Source organism: Cricetulus griseus, chromosome 8 (assembly GCF_003668045.3).
Source record: "Cricetulus griseus strain 17A/GY chromosome 8, alternate assembly CriGri-PICRH-1.0, whole genome shotgun sequence".
Classification (NCBI taxonomy): Eukaryota; Metazoa; Chordata; class Mammalia; order Rodentia; family Cricetidae; genus Cricetulus; species Cricetulus griseus.
This window is the reverse complement of record NC_048601.1, coordinates 89,901,922-89,925,192: the sequence shown is the minus strand read 5'-3', so window position 1 is coordinate 89,925,192 and position 23,271 is coordinate 89,901,922.

Sequence of the window (23,271 nt, the reverse complement as noted above, 5' to 3'; positions counted from 1 at the left end):
GTGATATATTAGAAACTGCTGAGACTTTGAGGTGCCTGTGAAGTTTGCCTTTAACACACTACACTACACTGTACTTGCAGCAGAAATGTCTGAACTGAGGATTGGGAGCTAACGGGAGACACAGGGGCAAGAGGCAGGGATAGATTCTCTGTGTCCTGGATGCTTTCATCTGAGGAAAGACTGAGAGACAAAGGGGGCAGGTGGGAGTGGGGAGGTCTAAGCAGAGAGTGCTGGGGTCTTGATGGAGAGAGAGGAAGGTGGCAACATTGAAGTCTTCAAAACAAACTTGGAGGCAGTGAGGGTGTGCTGGGATCCATCTCACTTTATAGCCCAAATTGCCACTGAACCAATCTGTAGCCTAGGCTGACCTAGAACTTATGATTCTCCCAAGGGCTGGTTTTATAGACATGCTATCACATCTAGTAACATTCTTAAAACAAAAATTAAACGAAAGCCAGAAGTATGTGTAGGGAGAAATCCTGATTAGAAGTACCGCTGACCACGCCTGCTTGGGCCTGGTCAGAGTTACACATAGCAAGCGTTTAAAAAAGAGAGAGGCTCGAACATGGCTCTCTTTCGCCTGGCTGAGCTGACTAGCAATCATTTCTGGGTCTGTCCTGCTCAGGTGCAAACCTGGTCACTGGCTCTCTTTCGTGAGTACTTTTCCCCAATAAACTACCGTTTATCAACCTATCTCTGACTCCACTATATAGTCATCTATAAGTAGGTTTCTAGGGCTCAAAAGGAGAAAGAACTGTTAAACCATTCAAAATGAAAACCCGGATAGGATGGATTGAGAAGGAGAGCATGAAGGTTGTTAAAAGCTGTCTCTTAGGGGCTGGGAAGATAGTCAGTGAAACACACGCAAGCATAAAACCTGAGTTTGATCCCAGCACCCACATAAAAGGCCAGGTACTGAGATGTGCTTGTTGCCTTAGTGGTTGAGATAAAGACAAGCAAACCCCTGAACCTCACAGAACAAAAAACAAAAGCCTAACCCAAGAGCCTCGGGTCCTAAAAAGATTCTGTCTCAAAAAACTAGACTTCCCAGCACTCAGAAGGCAGAGGCAGGCAGATCTCTGTGAGTTTAAGGCCAGCCTGGTCTACAGAGTGAGTGCCAGGATAGGCTCCAAAGCTACATAGAGAAACCCTGTCTCGAAAAACAAACAAACAAAAAACCCTAGACTTATGGCTAAGGAGGAATAACTTCAATGTGAAGTGGACCTCTTGTTTTGGTTCAGACAAATGCAGGCACCCACATGCAAATATGCACACACTTGGGCACCTGTGCACAAACACACACACACACACACACACACATACACACACAAACAAACACACACGCTGTCTCTTGGCCTGACATTAAACAATTATATAATAAAACCAACTAAAGCCCCAAATCATGGGAGGGGGACTGCTCTAGAGAGCAGGGAAGAGGCTTGGAACATAGAAACAGATTTTTCCCCTGAAAAGAGGATGGTGACCCTCTCAGGGTGCAGAGGGACCAGGCAGTCAGCCAGCCCACAGACCTCGGACCCTTAGAACTTCTGAACATCTTGGTTCAACTCACTTGACAATTCCAGGGTCCTTGCCAGCACACTTTTCACAATATCATAAAGGAAAGGAAAAGGTGTGTGCAACTATCCTAGAGTGGATTTCCTTTCCTTCCAGGAAGAACTAGATCTTTTCTTACACAGAGCAGAAAAGGAAAGAACAAGGCGGGGGGGGGGGGGTGAGAAAATGCTATAACTTAACATACTAAGTTAAAACTTGTTACTGGTCTAAAGAAAACAGGACACCACACACACACATGGCAGCCACTAGAGAAGTAAATCAAGAGTTGGAGAGACCATAGCCAACCATGATCCAGGCCTAATAGATCAGACTGGAAAGGGGGGGTCCTAGTTAGCTTTTGTGTTGCACCTCGGGGAGGAATGGGTTTATTTCATCTGCAGTTACAGTCCATGAGGGAAGAAGCCAAGGCAGAAACCCAGGATGGGAGCTTGAAGCATAGACCACAAAGGGACACTGCATACTGGCTTACTCCCAGGCTTGAGTTCATCTCCCTTTCCTATCAAGCCCAGGTCCAGGCCCCCACGCCTGTCAGCAATCAAGATTGCCCGCTGGCCAATCTTATGGAGGCAGTTCCTCAGTTAAGGTTCCCTCTTGCCAGGCGTGTCAAGTTGGCATCCGAGAATAACCATCATAGTTGAAATCCACTCTGTTCCCAAATGACCCTGTCTGTGAGAGGACGTGATCCAGGTCTGCCTCTCTTCGTCCCTGATCAGCTCTGTCCAACCTGGAGCACTGTCCCTTCTCTCCATTGCTTCTGCTACTCCCTCTCAGCCCCTGGGGGCCTGCCTAAAGCTGCGGCCCTCGCCCTGCAGCTCACTACATGAAGATTACCGGTTCACCCTGTAAAGCCACAATTCAGTGGCACCATAGATTGCTCAGCATGTTTGCGTGTACCAGGTCATCTCGTTCCTTCAGACAACTTAGAGGCTTTCTCCTTTCTCCAAGGCAGACTTTCTCTGTGTGTCTGCCCGCCTGCATGCGTGCCCACACCCATGCCTCCAGTTTCCTTCCTTTCATCCGTTATCTCTGATTAATTTTTCTTTCTAGTACTCAGTATCCCCAAACGAATTATTTGTTTCTGTCTCTGCCAAATGGATTTCAAGCTCCTCAGACCTGAGGTTTTGTTTTATTCATAAACTAATGTTGCCAGTACAATGTCTAATATGTAGTAGATGCTCATCAAGTATTTACTGAAATAATTAAATTTATCCCAAACCAACCCTATTAAATAAAGCTCCCTGTATACCTCTAGGGGTGGATTGATATGTTTACACAGTGGCCAAGGTCCTTCTGGATTTGTACAAAATATGTGCAGAACAGCTGAATGCCTTGCTGCGAGACAAGCTGCACTCTTAGAAGAGCTAGAGAATGAGCTAGAGCTCATTCCAGCCTGATTCAGGGACAGCTGGAGCGCCTAGCCTGAGGCTTTCACTGAGGCCAGGATGGCTGCTCTGTCCTAGGGAAAAGTGAGACTATAAAAGGATCAAGGGCAGCAGCAGTACTTGTGTGGTGTGAACCTAGGAGAAACAACATAGCCAAGCAAAGTTCTGGAGTCCCAGAAGATCGTAGAGTCAGACCCCAGAGAATTTGAGATGCCAAGATTTGGCATTTTTCCGGGATGAGCTAGATGACACACAGACGGCTTGGAGATTCTAAGTGGCAAACATCCCACAGAGCATTGTAGTTACAAAACCCTGGTCCCATAAAGCTGTGAGCAAGCTTGGTAATTATCACTGCTGCCCAAGAAGACCTCTCCAATTTCTCTTCATGGTGCTTTTCTAAAGAAGCCAACCTTTCTCCAGAGAAATTCAGGAGGCTAAGACCTTCTCTTGGGACTCAATACCAGGTGAGCATTGTTACAGTTACAGCTAAGGAAATGCTGCTGGTGACAGGGATGAGGTGGCATGGGACAGAACCTCTCACGCTAGGTTTTACAAGGACCACTTCAAATCACAACAGAAGTGAGTTTCCGTTCCTAGGAGGAGGAAGCAGGGAGTTTGTTAACTTTGGAGTTTGCATGGTTGAAATCATGGCAGGAAGAATGGAGTTCCTGGCGTTAACATAGAGTCTTGTTATTTTTCTATGTTTTTAATCATTTTTTATTTGAATTACAAACAAGATTGAATTATATGACATTCCCAGTTCCCTTCTCCCTCCCCTCCTCCCCTACCACCCCCCCAACTAAAACCCTACCTATCACACACCCTTTCTTCTAATCTATACCTGACTCAACCTTTCTGCTCCCTCATGACCTCTGCATCCCTCCTCTTCTCCCCTTCTCACTCTCGTAGCTCCCTCTCCCCTCTTCCCATGCTCTCAATTTGCTCAGGGGATCATGACCCTTTCCCCTTCTCCAGGGGACAGTTTATCTCTTTTTGTCCTCCTTAAAAGAGTGTGGCAGTGTGGATTGTAGGCTGGTAATCCCTTACTCTGTGTCTAAAATCCACATATAAGTGAGTACATATCATGTTTGTCTTTTTGTGACTGGGTTACTTCACTCAGAATGGTTTCTTCAAGTTCCATCCATTCTCCTGCAAATTTCAAGATTCCATTGTTGTTTTTTTCCTGCTGAGTAGTACTCCATTGTGTAAATGTACCACATTTTCTCTATCCATACTTCAGTTACTAGGGACATCTAGGCTGCTTCCAGTTTCTGGCTATTACAAATAGAGCTGCTATGAACATGGTTGAGCAGATGTCTTTGTTGTATGAATGTGCTTCTTTTGGGTATATGCCTAGGAGTGGAATTGCTGGATCTTGTGGTAGACTCATTCCCATTTTCTTGAGGAGTCACCATACTGATTTCCACAGTGGCTGTACAAGTTGGCACTCCCACCAGCAGTGGAGGAGTGTTCCCCTTTCTCCACATCCTCTCCAGCATAAACTGTCATTGGTGTTTTTGATTTTAGCCATTCTGACAGGAGTAAGATGGTATCTCAGAGTTGTTTTGATTTGCATTTCCCTGATGGCTAAGGATGTTGAACACTTTCTTATGTGTCTTTCAGCCATTTTAGATTCCTCTATTGAGAATTGTATATTTAGTTCTGTACCCCACTTTTTAATTGGATGTTTTTGTTTTCAAGTAATCATCAAAAAGAATTTTGAGTATTGGAATGGCTCAGAGGGTAAAGGCATTTGTCAACAAGGCTGATGGCCAGCGTTCAAGCCTTAGAACCCACACAGTAGGAGGAGAGAACTGAGTCCCTCATATTGAACTCTGATTTCTACACAGTTCCTGCAGCTTCCATGCACCCACATACCCACAAACACTAAATACAATAAATAAATAAGCTGCAATGAAAACATGTTACAAAAAATTACCATATTTTTATAAAAATTATATAATTCAAAGCTAAACATGGTGGCATATGCCTATAATTTCAGCACTTGCAAAACCCAATTGTTGGGTTGGAGAAATGGCTCAGTGGTTAAGAGCACTGGCTGCTCTTTGAGAAGACCCAGGTTCCAGTTCCAGCAACCTCATGGAGGCTCACAACTGTCTGTAACTACAGTCCAAGGGGATCCAATGCCCTCCTGCCCCCATGGGCATCAGCCATACACAGAGCAGGCATACATGCACACAGACAAAACATCCATACACAATAAAATATAAATAAATAAATAAGCAAATATATGAAAAAGAAAAACAGAATTGTTAGGCTCAAGACCATCCTAGGCTAATTATTATGAAAGCTAGCTTTAGAAGCAAATATATAAACCTGCAAAATATTACATAGGAGAAAGCTTCCTGGGGTGATAGTAACTTCTTATTTCCTTCTATGTAGTATCTATGGTGAACACAAAACATGTCATCTACAGCCAGAAGGAAACAAACATCATTTTCTATTTCTGAACATAACATTTAATTAAGTACTCTGAAAGATGGGCCTGAAGGAGCATTTCTTGGGTCCTTGCTACAGGTGAATGGAGAAGGACAAGAATTGATCTCTCTGAGGAATCTCCTCAGACAAGACACCGCCCATCTGAGCACCTATCAACACGACCATGAAACAAGCTCTGACCTTGTCGGTGCTCCTAGGACAGCAGCCTCCTTCCGTGCTGGGCTCCCAGGCTGCCCTCTGCCCAGGGGCACCCACAGCAATCCAGGTTTTACTCAGAAACCAATCCTTTTCACCTTGGCTTTAGTGAGGCACAACCAGAAACTAATAATGTATATACGGAAAGAATACCATGTGGTCATTTGATATGGAAATATATACTGTAAAATGGTTACCCTGTTAACATAACTAGTCACAACTAATAACAGTTTACTTGTGATGTGTGTGTTGGGGTGTATGTGTCCGTTTCCCTTTATGTGTCTGTGTGTAGACTTGAAATGAAGCTACAAGGTTACCACTATGGTGTTACATTGTGCATCAGAGCTCTCTTAGCTTCTTTTCTATCACTATAAGACACTGACCAAGGCAACTGATAAAAGAAAGTGTTTAATTTGGGGCTTACATTTCAGATAGAGTCTGTGATAACTGAACAAAGGCTTGGGGGCAGGAACTTCAGAGAGAACACAGCTGAAGCTAACTGGGAATGGCGTGGACTTTTGAAACCTGAAAGCCCCGCTCCAGTGGCACACCTCCAACAAGGCTACAACTCCGAATCCTTCCCAAACAGTTCTACCAACTGGAGATCAAGCATTCAAATAAATGAGCAATGGGAGCCATTCTCATCCAACACCACACTCCACTCCCTGGCCCTCACAGGCTTATGACCACATCATAACGCAAAAGGCATTTAATCCAATTTCAAAACTCTACCTATTCTCTCACAGTCTCAACACTGTGTGAAAGTCCAAACTTCCAAGTTTCTTCTGAGACTTAAGGCAACCTCTGCAAAACACAAATTATATACTTCTAACATAACATAATGGCACAGAATATACATTACCATTCCAAAATAGAGGAAATGGGGCCTCCAAAATAAGAAAACACTGGACTGAAAGCAAGACTGAAACCCAGCAAGGCAAACACCAAACCCTGTAGCTCCATATCCGATGTCCCATCCATCTTTGCTGCCTACAACAAACTTCTCTCTCTTGGACTGGCCTTACTTCCCCCATGCAGTACCCTTTGGCAGATATCCCAGGATTCACTTTCACAGCTGCATACAATGTTGGCCTCTCAGGGCCGGCACGCCAAGACTCCCCTGCCACACACCTGGCCCCAGCAGTTCTCCTTAATCATGGAGGAAGATGATTAAGGAAGTCCCAAAGTCTTCCTAATTCTTCCAAAACCTAACATGAGCAGACATATTCCAACAGTAGCTTACACTCTGCTATCAACTTCTTTCTTAGTTACTTTTTTATTTCTATATTAAGACACTATGACCAAGTCAACTTATTTTTTTGAATGTTTAATTTAGGTCTTATGGCTTTAGAGAATTAGAGTCCATGATGATGGAACAAAGGTATGGTGGCAGGAACAGCTGAGAGCTTACATCCAAAACTTGGAGACAGAGATAAAGCTAACTTTGAATGGCATGGACTTTTGAAATCTCAAAGTCCACCCCCAGTGTGATACACCTCCTCCAACAGAACCACACCCCCTAATCTTTCCCAAACAGTTCCAACTCATATTCAAACACATGAGCCTATGAAGACCTTCCTGTTCAGATCACTACAGAGCCCCAGAACTTAGTAATCTTACCACAAAGTTCGCTAGGAATGCCTAATAAATGACCACAGCCTTTGGCACTTAGGACAACAGACACGGTTCTAGGGGCTGAGGATGGGAGAACCAGAGGCTGAGGATGGGAGAACCCAAGAGCTGAGCATGTGAGGACCAGGGAATGAGGTTGGGAGGACCAGGAACTGAGGATGGGAGGACCAGGGGCTGAGGACGGGAGGACCAGGGGCTGAGGATGGGAGAACCCAAGAGCTGAGCATGTGAGGACCAGGGAATGAGGTTGGGAGGACCAGGAACTGAGGATGGGAGGACCAGGGGCTGAGGACGGGAGGACCAGGGGCTGAGGATGGGAGAACCCAAGAGCTGAGCATGTGAGGACCAGGGAATGAGGTTGGGAGGACCAGGAACTGAGGATGGGAGGACCAGGGGCTGAGGACGGGAGGACCAGGGGCTGAGGATGGGAGGACCAGGGGCTGAGGACAGGAGGACCAGGGGCTGAGGATGGGAGGACCAGGGGCTGAGGATGGGAGGACCAGGAACTAGATCCACAGAGGCTCCTTCTTTCCTCAGGAGAAGAAAACTGAAGATAGCAGCCCTGCTCTCAGAGGCCTGGCTCATCAGAGAAGGAAGGCTGCCTTCAAGACTGGCCAGCCAGAGGGTCCCCGTGCCTGAGGCTTCTGCCCTGGGCCTCCAGAACTTGACCAGCTGCTGAAAAAGTAAAGGGAATTTGTCCCTGCAGCTGTTGCCAGCCTCCAAGACCTGCTGCCCCAGGTACCCAGGTGTTGGGCTTCCAAAGCCTGCTGCTTCCAAGGTCTGCTGCTGCCACCACGGCTGCTGCTGCTCGGCTTCCATGGGCAGACTTGACTATAAGAAAATGCTGTCTGCTGGCACCTCACAGATCACCAAGAGCTTTTGAACTGTCACCCTTCTCAGAGCTGTACTGGCTCCTAGCTAATCTATTGCTGCTACTGAGCTCAACCCTATTCCATTAAATTCCAAATTCCACCAAATCCCACTGTTTTCAATTGCTTTCTCCTGTTTAAGGTTGTTCTCAGACTGACAGCATGCCTCCAGTTCGTTCTCTTTGCTGACTGCCTACTTCATTCTTGACAGGAGCTGGGAATAGGAAATGGGTTCCTGCCAACTGATTCAAGGGGAATGCCCAATTTTGGCCCATAAGTTGGAAGTTTAGGGAGTATGGATTGGAGGTTGGCATCTGATGTGCAGGCATACTTGTCTGACTGGCTTTTAACTTGTAAGCTACTCTGTTGGTGTCCCCAGGATATTAGTGATTAGTTTTTGTGGAAATCTCACACACTTTGTTGTCTGAAACATGGGGTGAGGAAAAGTTTTTTATTTAGATGGTTGCAAGAAATTACCACAGTGAGACAATGGATTCTCATATATCAGGTTCTCATCTTACCCTCCAAGACTGGAGTGCACAAAATAAACAGTGGAAAGAAAACAAGAGGAACTTTATTTTTTTTTCATGGGGTGGGGAGGGGGCTAACAATTCAAATGGGCAGGTAAAATCTTGAACGGGAGAGTAGAAACTCTGAGACCTTGGCAGCAGCAAGACGCCAAGCAAAAGAGGCGGAGTCACACAGCTGTGCCCCACCCCACCTCCCAGCAGCTTCCCAGTGCTAGCTGAGAGACTTTTAACAGGTGTCATGGGTTTAAATGCTTAAAGGGCACTGAGAGACTGAATTAGTCTATTGTAGAACAAGACCACAGAGAACAGGTCACCTCCTCAGGAGTAGGTGTGACAGGTCTCCCTTCTCTGGCAGGGCTGGAGCAAGTTCATCAGAAGCAGCAGGTTTATAAGGCTGAGACAGACATGGTGTGTCTTGAAATAGGAGCAGTGACCCCTAAGACAGAAGCAATTTCCCTGCATGGGAAGCAGGTACAACATTTCTTAGAGCAGAAGTAACGGGATCACAAGAAAGCTCCGGTCTATGGCAGGTCTCTGGCATAACTGCCTTTGTCCAATCTCAGGAGCAATCTTCCTTCAAAGAACATCTGGGGATTAGGGTCCTGCCTGAGTCGGGAGGCAGCTGAGAGCTGGATTCTGAGGAGGGTGGGACTCTGAAGTCTTCCTCTTCTTCCTTCTTTAGTTAAGTATCAGAGTCTGTACATAACTTGTATATACTGCTATTTAGACATTGGTGTGCTTTGATTGGCTGGGAGTCTTCAAATGCAAATTGGGGTGCAAAATGGGACCAATCAGGAAGGTGAACTAGCCGACTCTCCAAACCCTGAAGGGCTACTGCTGCTGTATCCTTGTCTCCTACCTGGTGTCCTGTAGAAATGGTGACAGTGGAAGGAAGCCCTCCACCATCGTGCCTGGGGACGTGAGCTTGTTTTCTGCTGTTGACAGAAGCCCAATCTCTACGTGCAGGGTTAGTCTCTAGAATATATAAAGTACTCAAAAAAAAAAAAAAAAAAAAAAAACCTGAACATCAAGAAAGCAAATAACCCAATCAAAAATGAGCTATAAACTGTCTTGGCTAGTTTTATGTTAACTTGACACAAGCTAGAGTCATCTGACAGGACATGGAGATTTTTCGTCCTTCTGATGTCACCAACTTATTTTTCTAATGTGTTAAAGGTTTTGTTTGGTTGGATGGTTTTTTGTCCAAGGCTTTTACTTGTTTAATTTGAACTATTCCATGGTATTTTATTTTTTGAAGGTATTATGAAAGGTACTGTTTCCTGACTTCTTTCTCAGTATGTCATTTGTATATAGGAAAGCTACTGACTTTTTTGTGTTGAGTTTTGTAGCCTGCTACTTTTTGCTGTACAAGTTTCCTGGTGAAGACATTAGGGTCTTTATGTATGGAATTATACTGTCTGCAAATAAGGATGTTTAAATTGATTTTTTTCCCTTATCCCCTGATCTCTTTCAGTTGTATTATTGTTCTAGATAAGACTCCAGCTACCATGGCATCAGCATAAATACATACACACTGACCAATGGAGTTGAAGACTCAGAAATTACTCTACACATCTACAAACACCTGATTTTTTGACAAAGAAGTCAAAATTACACACTTCAGGGTTAGTGTAGTTAAGAAGCCAGAAATTCACACTGGAGAACTGAAAACATCCTCAATAAATGGTGTTGATAAAACTAGATAAGCTACGTGTAGAAGAATGAAAATAGATCCATGACAAAACTCAACTGCAGATGGACCAAGGACTTCATTATAATGCCATATTGAAGAGAAAGTATGGAATATACTTAACTCATTGACACCTGAAAGGATTTTCTGAATAGGACCCCAGTAGCATAAACATTAAGACCAATAATTAATAAATGAGACCCCATGAAACTAAAGAGCTTCTGTAGAGCAAAGGACACCATCATTCAAGTAAGATGGCAGCTACAGAATGGTAACAATACCAATTATACCAATTATAGTCTCTAGAGTACATAAAAAATTAACATCAAGAAAATAAATAAACCAATCAACTGTCCTGTCTAGTCATATGTCCCAGCTTGACACAGCTAGAGTCATCTGAAAGGAGGGAACTTCAGTTGAAGAAGATGCCTCCATGAGATCCAGCTGTAAGGCATTTTCTTAGTTAGTAATTGATGGAGGAGCATTCAGCCCATGGTGGATGTTACCATCCCTGGGCTGGTGGTCCTGTAGGCTGGCCAAAGTCATGGAAACAAGTCAATAAACAGCACCCCTCTAAGACTTCTGCATCAGTGCCTACCTCCAAGATCCTACCCTGCTTGAGTTCCTGTCCTGACTTCCTTCAGTAATGAACAGTGCTATGGAAATATAAGCCAAATAAATGCTTTCCTCCCCAAGTTTCTTTGGTCATGGTGTTTCATCACTGCAATGGCAACACTAAGACAAGAACTAAACAGAGAATTTTCAAAAGATGAAACACAGATGACTGAGAAACACCTTTAAATGTTGGACATCCTTAGTTATCAGTGAAATGCAAATTAATACTACTTTGAAATTCCATTTTACCTCCAGCTAGAAAGGACAAGATTAATTAAACGGATGACAACAGATGCTGGTAAGGATGTGATGGGGGGATGGACACTTATTCATTGCTAGTGAGAGGCAAACTGGTCCAGCCACTAGGGTCGCTATCATGTTGTGTGTTATCATGTATAAAGCTGATATCAAATATTTCCTTTAATCCTAGAGACACCCTTAAAACTGCGGTCCTCACTAGCTTCTCACCAGTCCCTAGACATGTCCCACCAGCCCCCATGATGGGTGTGCCTCCACTCAGAACCTAGGTCTATTGTTACACAAACTAGGAGACATTCTCCACCTTGGCCAGGCATCTGGAGGTAATCATCTGGAGATAATTTGAAAGACAAAGGGAGATTCAAGCTCCTTGAATTGAGCTTGAGGCCTGCATCCAAAATATCATATTCAATATTTGGGCCCCGACAAAAGGGGGAACTTTTGTAGGAGGATTAAATGGGGAGGTAGATGGGAGGGTAAAATAAAGAAGGGAAATGAGAAAGTGTAACTATCACCAAAGGCTATTTGAAAAGACAAATGGAAACCTACTACTCTAGAAGATTCCTAAATATATAAATGGAATTTAAATGGAGCTACCATAGAATGGGAGAGTCAGTGTCCCAACTAGGCAAGCAAATAAAACCAAGTTCCAAGATTAGGTTACATCTTATTATGCTGTTGGTCAGAGGGGTTCCATAATCCCTCCACAAACATTATACCATTATGGACAATTGCCAATGCTATTGGTTGCTCTACACAACATGATGGCAAGGCCCTATTGATGAAGACACCACTGACTTATGTCATTTGAAGTTGAACTGGTGGCCAATTAGAAGTTTCATACCTACCAATTAGCATTCACAGTAGTGGAAGGTACTATACATGTTACTGGATGTCTTATGCACTATTCTCTTGCTATGAATAGACACCATGACCAAAGCAACTCTTACAAGGCAAAGCATTTAATTAGGGGCTTGCATACAGTTTCAGAGGTTTAATCTATCATGCCAGAGAGCATGGCAGCATCAAGCACTGGAGCAGTAACTGAGAGCTACATCCTGGTCCATAGGCAGAGAGAGAGAACCTAGGCCTGGAATGAGCTTTTGAAACCTCAAAGCCCTCAGTGACACACTTCCTACAACAAGTCCAAACCCACTAATCCTTCTAATCTTTTCAGATAGTGTCCTTCCCGGGTGACTAAGCATTCAAACACATAAGAGACTATGGGGGACATTCTTATTCAAACCACTACATCAGAGAAGAAAAGTAATCATCAATCTCACACAGCTATGAACCCTAAGACCTGCAACACCAACCTACCTGCAAGATACACTGGAGCAATAAAGGCACAAATACTATGGGAGTTCCATCACTTTTTGATTGAACTTAAGAACTACTCAATGAGACAGAACATAAACCTGACATTGTTAATGAGGCCAAGAACCTGAGCCTAGATAGGTCATGGGCTCTAGGGAAAAACCTACTACTATTATTCTGCTAAATGAACTAGCAATAAAATGACTCCTAATGATATATTGCTATGCCCATGGTTCAATATATAGCTCAACCATCATCAGAGAAGCTTCTTCTTCCAGTAGACGGTTATTAACCCAGAGACCCACAACTGGACAATGTGCAGACAGTAAGAGATATTGGAGCACTCAGGCTTAAATGGGATGCATTTATCAAACTCCACCACTAAAGGCTCAGGGCCATATGCAGAAGAGGAGGCTAAAAGATCATAAGATCCAAAGGTGGTGGATAACTCCAGGATACAACATTTTCCAGACACAACAGGGCTGACACACAGAAGAACTCACAGAGGTTATGACAGCACACATAAGACCTGCACAGATTCAAGCCAGACAAAACTCCAGCATAGAGAAGAGGAAGTCAGCACAAATCCCCATCCATAACCAAGAAGCCATTTCCAATCGATACCTTTTAGAAAAGAGAAAATCGGTTTTCACCAATGGAGTGACACTGGGTATATCAACTATACACACAGGGCAGGTCTCAGGAGTATTTGACCAACAGACTTGTGTGTGTGTGTGTGTGTCTGTGTGTGTGTGTGAGAGAGAGAGAGACAGACAGACAGACAGACAGACAGACAAAGAGATAGAGAGAGACATACACACACACAAATACACACACACACACACAGAGAGAGAGAAAGAGAGAGAGAGAGAGAGAGAGAGAGATGTATTGTTGTTATGGTTTGATATTTTTGTCTATCCATTTGGGTTTTGTTTTGTTTTGTTGGGTTTTTAGTTTGTTTTGCTTTGTTTTTGTTTTTCAAGACAGGGTTTCTCTGTGTAGCTTTGAAGCTTGTCCTGGAACTTGCTCTGGAGACCAGGCTGGCCTCAAACTCACAGAGATCTGCTGGCCTCGGCCTCTGCCTCCTGAGTGCTGGGATTAAAGGAGTGTGCCACCACTGCTTAGTGGTTTTTGTTTTGTTTTGATGCAAGAAAAAGAATATGAGTTTGGGAGGATAGGGAAGCAGAGAAAATCTGAGAGGACTTAGGGGAGGGGAAAATATAATCAAAATATGTTGTATGAAAAAAAATCAGTGGAGTGAAAAAGAGACCTTAAAGACTTAACCAGAAAACTCTTAGAACTGACACTTTCAGCTAAGTGGAAGGATGTAAAATTAACACACAAAAATGTGAAGCCTTCCTATATGCTAATGACAAACGTACTGAGAAAGGAATCAGGAAACAACTTCATTCAAAACTCTATAAAAAAAAAAAAGTATCTCAGCACCATTTGTCGAAGATGCTTTCTTTTTCCCATTGTATAATTTAGCTTCTTTGTCAAAAATCAGGTGTTCGTAGGTGTGTGGGTTAATATCAGGGTTTTCAATTCGATTCCATTGGTCTACCTGTCTATTTTTGTGCCAATACCAAGCTGTTTTCAGGACTGTAGCTCTGTAATAGAGCTTGAAGTCAGGGATGGTGATGCCTCCGGAAGTTCCTTTAATGTACAGGGTTGTTTTGGCTATCCTGGGTCTTTTGTTTCTCCATAAAAAGTTGAGTATTGTTGTTTCAAGGTCTGTGAAGAATTGTACTGAGATTTCGATGGGGATTGCATTGAATCTGTAGATTGCTTTTGGCAAGATTGCCATCTTTACTATGTTGATTCTACCTATTCAAGAGCCTGGGAGATCTTTCCATTTTCTGGCATCTTCTTTAATTTCTTTCTTTAAAAACTCAAAGTTCTTACTGTACAGGTCTTTCACTTGTTTGGTTAGCGTTACCCCAAGATATTTTATGTTGTTTGTGTATATTGTAAAGGATGATATTTCTCTGATTTCTTTTTCACTTCATTTATCATCTGTATATAGCAGGGCTACTGATTTTTTTGAGTTAATCTTGTATCCTGCCACTTTGCTGAAGGTATTTATCAGCTGTAGGAGCTCCCTGGTAGAGTTTTTCGGTTCACTTTCACTTATGTAAACTATCATATCACCTGCAAATAGTGAAAGTTTGACTTCTTCTTTTCCAATTTTTATCCCCTTGATCTTCTTTTGTTGTCTTATTGCTCTAGCTAGAACTTCAAGTACAATATTGAAGAGATATGGAGAGAGTGGAAAGTCTTGTCTTCTTCTTGATTTTAATGGTGTCACTTTGCGTTTCCCTCCATTTAGTTTGATGTTGGCTGTTGGTTCACTGTATATTGCTTGTATTATGTTTAGGTGTGTTCCTGTTATCCCTGATCTCTCCAAGTCCTTTATCATGAAGGGGTGTTGGATTTTGTCAAAGTTTTTTTCAGTATCTAGTGAGATGTTCATATGGTTTTTCTTTTTCAGCTTGTTTATATGGTGGATTACATTGGTGGATTTTCATATGTTGAACCATCCTTGGGATGAAGCCTACTTGATCATGGTGGATGATTTTTCTGATGTGTTCTTAGATTCAATGTACCAGTATTTCATTGAGTATTATTGCATCAATGTTCATGAGGGATATTGGTCTGTAGTTCTCTTTCTTAGTTGTGTCTTTGTGTGGCTTGGGTACCAAGGTAATTGTAGCCACGTAAAAAGAGTTTGGCAATGACCCTTCTGCTTCTATTGTATGGAACACTTTGAGGAAAATTGATATTAGCTATTCTTTGAATTTCTGGTAGAATTCTGCACTGAAACCATTTGCCCCTGGGCTTTTTTTTTTTTTTTTTTTTTTAATTGGGAGAGTTTGACTGCAGATAGATCCATATCTATCACCATGCACAAAACTTAAGTCCAAATGGATCAAAGACCTCAACATAAATCCAGCCACACTGAACCTCTTAGAAGAGAGAGTGGGAGATACCCTTGAACAAATTGGTACATGAGACCACTTCCTGCACATAACACTAGTAGCACAGACACTGTGATCGGCAATTAATATATGGGACCTCCTGAAACTGAGAAGCTTCTGTAAGGCAAAGAACACAGGCAATAAGACAAAATGGCAGCCCACAGAATGGGAAAAGATGTTCATCAACCCCACATCTAACAGAGGGCTGATCTCCAAAATATACAAAGAACTCAAGAAGCTGGTCTCCAAAACACAAACTAATCCAATTAAAAAGTGGAGTACAGAACTAAATAGAGAATTCTAAAGAGAAGAATCTAAAATGGGTGAAAGACACTTAAGAAACTGCTCAACATCCTTAGCCATCAGGGAAATGCAAATCAAAACAACTCTGAGATACCATCTTGCTCCTGTCAGAATGGCTAAAATAAAACCACCAATGACAGTTTATGCTGGAGAGGATGTGGAGAAAGGGGAACACTCCTCCACTGCTGGTGGGACTGCCAACTCATGCAGCCACTTTGGAAATCAGTATGGCAGTTCCTCAGGAAAAAGGGAATCAGACTACCACAAGATCCAGTGTTAGACCCCCGAAAACTCAAGTATCCGGGGTCTCAGGCCAGGTTCGCGGTCACCCCAATCACCAGGCGGATTCGAGAGCTTGCTGCAAACTGCACGAGGCTTTATTGTAATTTAACGAACTAACCCCATGTTAGCTCGGGTCTTTCACCCACCCGCCATGGCAGACGGCTAGAAAAAGACGGCTCCTAAGGTCTCCCCAAAGATCTTATAGGGCAGCGTAAGGGGAGTGTCTAGGGGTACGCACAGGCTTACGCACAGGCTCATGATTGGTGTGCCTCCAGGCTTGGAGGGCTTGCCCTGTGTTGATTGGTCAACTGGTTGTTATGGCCCATAGGCCCTCCCAGGGTGGTTGCTATGCTCTCTACGTCATTGCTGTGCGCTTGTCCGTAAAGCACACCCAGGGTCGTAAAGCATAGCGCCACCAGCTAACTTCCGATTGGCTCCTTGTCATGAGACAGGCATCTGACTTTCTAGTGACTAACTTCTGATGGGTTCCTTGTCACGAGACAGGCATCTGACCTCTACGTGACCAAGGCAGGTTTATGGCAAGCATGTGTTCGGCTGTAATGGCTGCCAAAAGGGAGCTGGTTCCTTCATTCCCCCATTTTCTTTTTTGTAAATTCCAATCATGGAATTGCTGTCTCTCTAGCATCCCCATCAGGGAGTGATAGATACTGGCATCCCCATGCAAGGGAGTTCCCTTTGACTTAGCATTTTAACCAGGGAAAATGGACGGCGAAATTCTTTTCCAAACTGCTTCCTGCTGACTTTGGGACGAAGTTAGGGACCCCAGAAGGTTGAAATGCTAGTCAAAAGCAAAAAGGAATTTAGGCAATGGGGAATCCATCAGGGGCTTCTGGTTAGCAGACACTGTTGCAGAGACAGGGGGTGTCCACATCAGCTGGACTGGTTCACATCCATAGCAAGTCTAGGGCTCGTAGTCTACTTAGGAACAGCCTGTAGTCAGCAACTGATACTCAGATGTCTGCCAGAAGCAGAAACCTGTTTAAGACATGTTTAAACTAGGAACAGAGGTTAAAACTTATTTATTGAAGCCCACAGTGCAGAAAAAGCAGATATCTGGATATCTGTTTAAACAGCAGGAACATACTTAGCAAAAACTACAGATTTGGGCTATAAGTATGTATATTTTTCTTCTGTCCAGAGAGCCAGGTATGGATTGGACAGAGGTGCCTTTGGCCTGATGAAAAGCCCTTTAAGTTTGTACTTAGATGACAACCAAAATAAACTTAAAAACTTTGAGCTCGTGCCTGAACAGTAGATAGTTACTATTTTATCAGCTAACATACTGACTAGTCTATAGTGGATCTGACTGACTGATGCTGTCAAGCTGACAACCAATAATATTTCAGAGATCTGAGAAGGGTATATTTTATCCGAATCTACTGAAAAGTGACAGAAGCCAGTCTATATACAGTTAGCCACACCCAAGTTTCTCCATTACCGCTGGAGGCAGGTGTCTTAAAGACCAGTAATCTTCGCCAGGCCTATACTGTGAGAGTTTTTTTCTCTCTGTGGAAGAGGGACATGGAAAAGACTGACCTTGTTTTGTCTAGGCAAAGGGGTGTAATCAATTTTCCAGTGTCCAGCAGCTTTGTCCACAGTCTCGGCCAGGTTCTGGCAGGCGGCAGGTTTCACATCTGAGCATCTCGCTCACTGGTCCAGGTGCAGGAACTGGGTTGCCTCATAATCTTTGGAGACTTTGGGTCACTGTCCAGATCTGGCAGTCTGTCTGACATTATAAACTTTAAAGATAACAATTTAAATGCCATATTCTGAAGATCTCTGAAGCATTAGAGGTCTGTTTTAGTTACTTGCCTTAAGCATACAAGAAGCACACAGGTGGCTAGTTAAAGTCTTTCTGTAATACAGCTGAACTTAAAACTATATAGAGCTACCTTACATTTTTTAAACAGTAGCTTAACTTCTTTCTGAGGCAGGGTTTTTCTGTGACTTTGGAGCCTGTCCTGGAATTCGATCTGCCGGACCAGGCAGGCCTTGAACTCATAAAGATCCATTTGCCTCTTCCTCCCGAATGCTGGGATTAAAGGCATGTGCCATCAACATCCTGAGCTTAAAGGTGTGTGCTACCAACATCCTAAACTTAACTTCTGAAAACACAAACTGTAACAGATTAGCATCTTTTATAAAACAAGAGCTTTACATTGTCAGGCTTTGCTTAGAAATAATTCTAAATTGAAGCTCTTTAAGTACAAACATTAATAAAAACAAACATTTGAAAACTGGTTTTAAAAAGAAATTTAAATTCCCTTAAGGTCTTTCTGTAATGTATAGAAGCATTAACATTTTAAATCTTAATTGAAAAACTTGTTTCTAAGATGGTACCTCTAATTTCCATGCGGTCATCTTTAGTCAAGATGGCGGTTTAAGTATTCTTTTTTTAACTTTAGCAAAATGGCGACCAGTCAAGTCATGTGACCAGTTACAAAATGGCCGTAACTTGCTTTGCTTAACATGCTTAAGTTTATATCAGGAAATAGAACATTTTTAAAACAAGTATACATAATTTACTTGAGAAATAAACAGGACTTTTTAAAAAACAAAATCAGCTTAATATGGTTAAAATTTTAACTTATATTACCATTTTTAAAATTTATTTGTAGACATGAGAAACCATAGCACAGTTTACACATTTTTTTTTTTGGCTTGTAACAACCTTTTCTCTGACCTTCGACAACTTTTCTTTGACCTTCTACAACTTACTTTAACCCTCTATAACTTTCTGTAACAATCTTTTTCTCTGACCTCCAACAACTTGCTTTAACCCTCTATAACTTTTACCATTTGTTTTAACTCTCTTTAACCTTTTATTTTATTTTTTTGACTTTCTTAGACATTTTTAGACAATTTTTTTTTATTATTTAAGTTTTTTACATTTTTTTCTTATTTTTTAGTTAACATAAAAATTTTGTCAAAGTCCCTTTTATAGTTCTTAATAACTTTAAGGCCATTTAGATGTCCGGATCAGGCCAGATAAGTTTATACGCTCAAGCTCCATGTGCTCAAGGCAGAGAGACCTGGGGTGGGGGTGCTGCTGGTAACCCCAGACCCTTGGCCAATCCAGGGGTGGGAAAGACTCCTGCGGCCCCCCTGCATACCATGTGTGTGGAGCACAGAAAGATGAGTAGTAGATGGTGGCCTTGTAGCCATGTTCCCTCAGAGCAGGGAAACACCCGAGACAGCCGCTGGGGCAGAAACAGCCCTACTGGGCATGCCTCATAGACCCTCAGGTGGGAATAGAAAGGGGGTGTTGTGGTGGATCCTGAATAGACAGGAAAGAATAGACGCCAACCCAATCCGCCCACGCTGCTCATAAGGCAATGGCGCGGGAAGCCAGGCGGCAGAACCTGGCGGCTAACTGAGGTGGGTCCAAGTGTCCTTGGCCCACGTCCATACCTCTTGGGTCCTGGGTGTCCTCAGAGTGGCAGTCTGTCCTCCGGCGCATCTGTAGATCACAGTTGAGGTGGCGCCATGTGCTCAGAGAAGAAAAGGCCCCTGACCCCCTGACCCATGCATGCCACGTGCATGGGCAATGTGGGACAGAAAGAGATGCTTAAGAAACACATAACACAAATGACAGCACATTAGACAGCACAAACATTAGACAGGACAAACCGCGGCAAAGAAATGGTGCCCCAAACCAAAATTACAACCAAACCTTGGACTTTCATCCAGGGTGGAACCAAGGTTCTCGCAAGTCTGCTTACCCTATGGTTCAATTACAAATTCTGCGCAGATCAAATACAAATTACAAATTCTGCGCAGATCAAATCAAGCAACCCTCGGACTTTCATCCAGGGCAGGACTTCAGGGTCTTCCCCAGAAGTCCGAATTACAAATACAAATTCTGTGCAGATCAAATACAAATCATGGCACCAAACCAACAACACAGCAAGAGACAAAACAAGAAACATAGAACATTGAACATATATAAATTGCGAGCTCTAATCATCTTACCTCCAAGATCGAATCCACTCAGGTGAAGGGTGGTCGCAAATCCCGGACGAGCCCCCAAAATGTTAGACCCCCGAAAACTCAAGTATCCGGGGTCTCAGGCCAGGTTCGCGGTCACCCCAATCACCAGGCGGATTCGAGAGCTTGCTGCAAACTGCACGAGGCTTTATTGTAATTTAACGAACTAACCCCATGTTAGCTCGGGTCTTTCACCCACCCGCCATGGCAGACGGCTAGAAAAAGACGGCTCCTAAGGTCTCCCCAAAGATCTTATAGGGCAGCGTAAGGGGAGTGTCTAGGGGTACGCACAGGCTTACGCACAGGCTCATGATTGGTGTGCCTCCAGGCTTGGAGGGCTTGCCCTGTGTTGATTGGTCAACTGGTTGTTATGGCTCATAGGCCCTCCCAGGGTGGTTGCTATGCTCTCTACGTCATTGCTGTGCGCTTGTCCGTAAAGCACACCCAGGGTCGTAAAGCATAGCGCCACCAGCTAACTTCCGATTGGCTCCTTGTCATGAGACAGGCATCTGACTTTCTAGTGACTAACTTCTGATGGGTTCCTTGTCACGAGACAGGCATCTGACCTCTACGTGACCAAGGCAGGTTTATGGCAAGCATGTGTTCGGCTGTAATGGCTGCCAAAAGGGAGCTGGTTCCTTCACCAGCAATTCCACTCTTAGGCATATACCCAAAAGATGCACATTCATAGAACAAGGACATCTGCTCAACCATGTTCATAGCAGCATTATTTGTAATAGCCAGAAACTGGAAGCAACCTAGATGCCCCTCAACTGACGAATGGATAGAGAAAATGTGGTACATTTACACAATGGAGTACTACTCAGCAGAAAAAACAATGGAATCTTTAAATCCTCAGGCAAATGGATGGAACCCAGTCACAAAATGACAAACATGGTATGTACTCACTCATATATGGATTTTAGACCCAGAGCAAAGGAGTAGCAGCCTATAATCCACACTGCCAGAGAAGCTAGGAAACAAGGAGGACCCTAAGAGAGACATACATGGTCCCCCAGAGAAGGGGAAAGGGACAAGAGCTCCTGAGTAAATTGGGAGCTTGGGGGAGGGGAGAGGGAGTTAGGAGAAAGAGAGGGGGAGAAGAGGAGGGGAGAGGAGGACATGAGGGAGCAGGAAGATTGAGTTGGGGGAAGAATAGAGGAGAGCAAGAAAAGAGATCATAATAGAGGGAGCCATTATAGGTTTAAAGAGAAATCAGGCACTAGGGAAATGTCCAGAGATCTACAAGGATGACACCAACTAACAATCTAAGCAATAGAGGAGAGGCTATCTTAAATGCCCTTCTCCGATAATGAGATTGATTACTACCTTATATGCCATCCTAGAACCTTCATCCAGTAGCTGATGGAAGCAGAAGCCGAGACCCACAGATATACACTGAGCCAAACTCCTGGAATCCAGTTGCAGAGAGGGAGGAGTGATGAGCAAAGGGGTCAAGACCAGGCTGGAGAAACCCACAGAAACAGCTGACCTGAACAAGGGCGAGCTCATGGACCCCAGACTGATAGGTAGGAAACCAGCATAGGACAGAACCAGGCCCCCTGAACATGGGTGTTAGTTAGGAGGCCTGGGCAACCTATGGGGCCTCTGATAGTGGATGAGTATTTAAATTTAAAAAAAGAAAGAAAATACCTCAGAATAACCCTAATCAAGGTGTGAATGATCTCTATAATGGAAACTTTAAAACACTCAAGAGAGAAATTGAACATGACACTTGAATATGGAGATCCCTCCCCTGCTCTTGGAATGGAGACTCAATATTGTGAAAATGACCATCTTACCAGAATCAATCTGCAGATTCAACCCAATCTCCATTAGAATAGCACATCATTGTTCACAGATATACGGAAAGCCATAAAACCTCTTTAATAGCCAAAGCAACCCTGAACAAAACGAGCAAATGCTGGCGGTGCCCCAAACTGTCTTTCAAGTTGTATCATAGACTCACAGAAACTACAAACAACATGGCACTGTCGCATACATAGGCACACAGATCCACGGGACAGAGTAGAAAACTCAGACATAAACACACACTGCTACAGTCAGAGATGTCAAAAATACTCACTGGAGAAAGAAAAACAAAACCAACACATGTAGAATAAAACTCTATCCTTATCGCTCACAAAAATCACCTCCAAATGGAGCAAAGACCTCAATGAAATACCTGAAACTTAGAAAATACTAGAGGAATTAGTAGGAAAAAACACTTCACAATACAGGCATAAGTGAGGAGTTTTGGGATGGGACTCCAGTTACTCAGGAAATAAGGCCAAATATTGACAAATGGACCTTAAAAGGAAGCCGTTTGTACAGTAAATTGAGTGAAGAGGAAGCAACTAGGAGAAAAATCTGTGTCAGGTTAATGCCTGATAAAATTAATATCTAGAATATATAAACTAAAAATAATTAAAAACTTGGTGACAGTGAGATGGCTCAACAGGTAAAGGCACTTGCTACCAAGTCTAATGACCCAAGTCCAATCCTGGACCCCACATGGAAGAAGGAAAGACCCAACTCCCACAAGCTGTCCCCTAATCTCCTCAGAAGCACTATGGAACGAGAGAGAGAGAGAGAGAGAGAGAGAGAGAGAGAGAGAGAGAGAGCACATTGCGTGTGCATGGGTGCACACACACCAGGTTAATAAATGAACAAACTGTAACTTTAAAAGCTGAGGAGCTGAACAGATCCCTCAGAAGGAGAAGCACTCTCGGTTCCATTGTTAGCCTTCCTTCCATATTGAGGTAGCTTCAGCCAACCAAGGAGAAGAAATACTTGAAAAATTGTCAGCACTAAACTTGTACAGACTTTTTTTCCATCCTTCGTCTATGAACAATAAAGCTGGACAGCTGTTTACATGAATTTGCAGTGCATTAGGAATTATAACCCATAGATGTCTTTGGTACCCCAAAGAGGGTCTTGGAACTGATCTCTTACTGAAAGCAAGAGAGACAGTTTACTTCCTCTGGGTCAGAATGTTCTCAGACTGGTACAAGCTTCAGACTCTTTGAGTAGCACTGCTTTAAGGATGTAAAATACGGGTGACTTTTTAAAATGCCCTCCTGCCAGGTATAGTGGCACACACTTTAATACCAGATCTCAGGAGGCAGAGGCAGAGGCAGATGGATCTGGGTCTCTCTGAGTGCAAAGGTAGCCTGG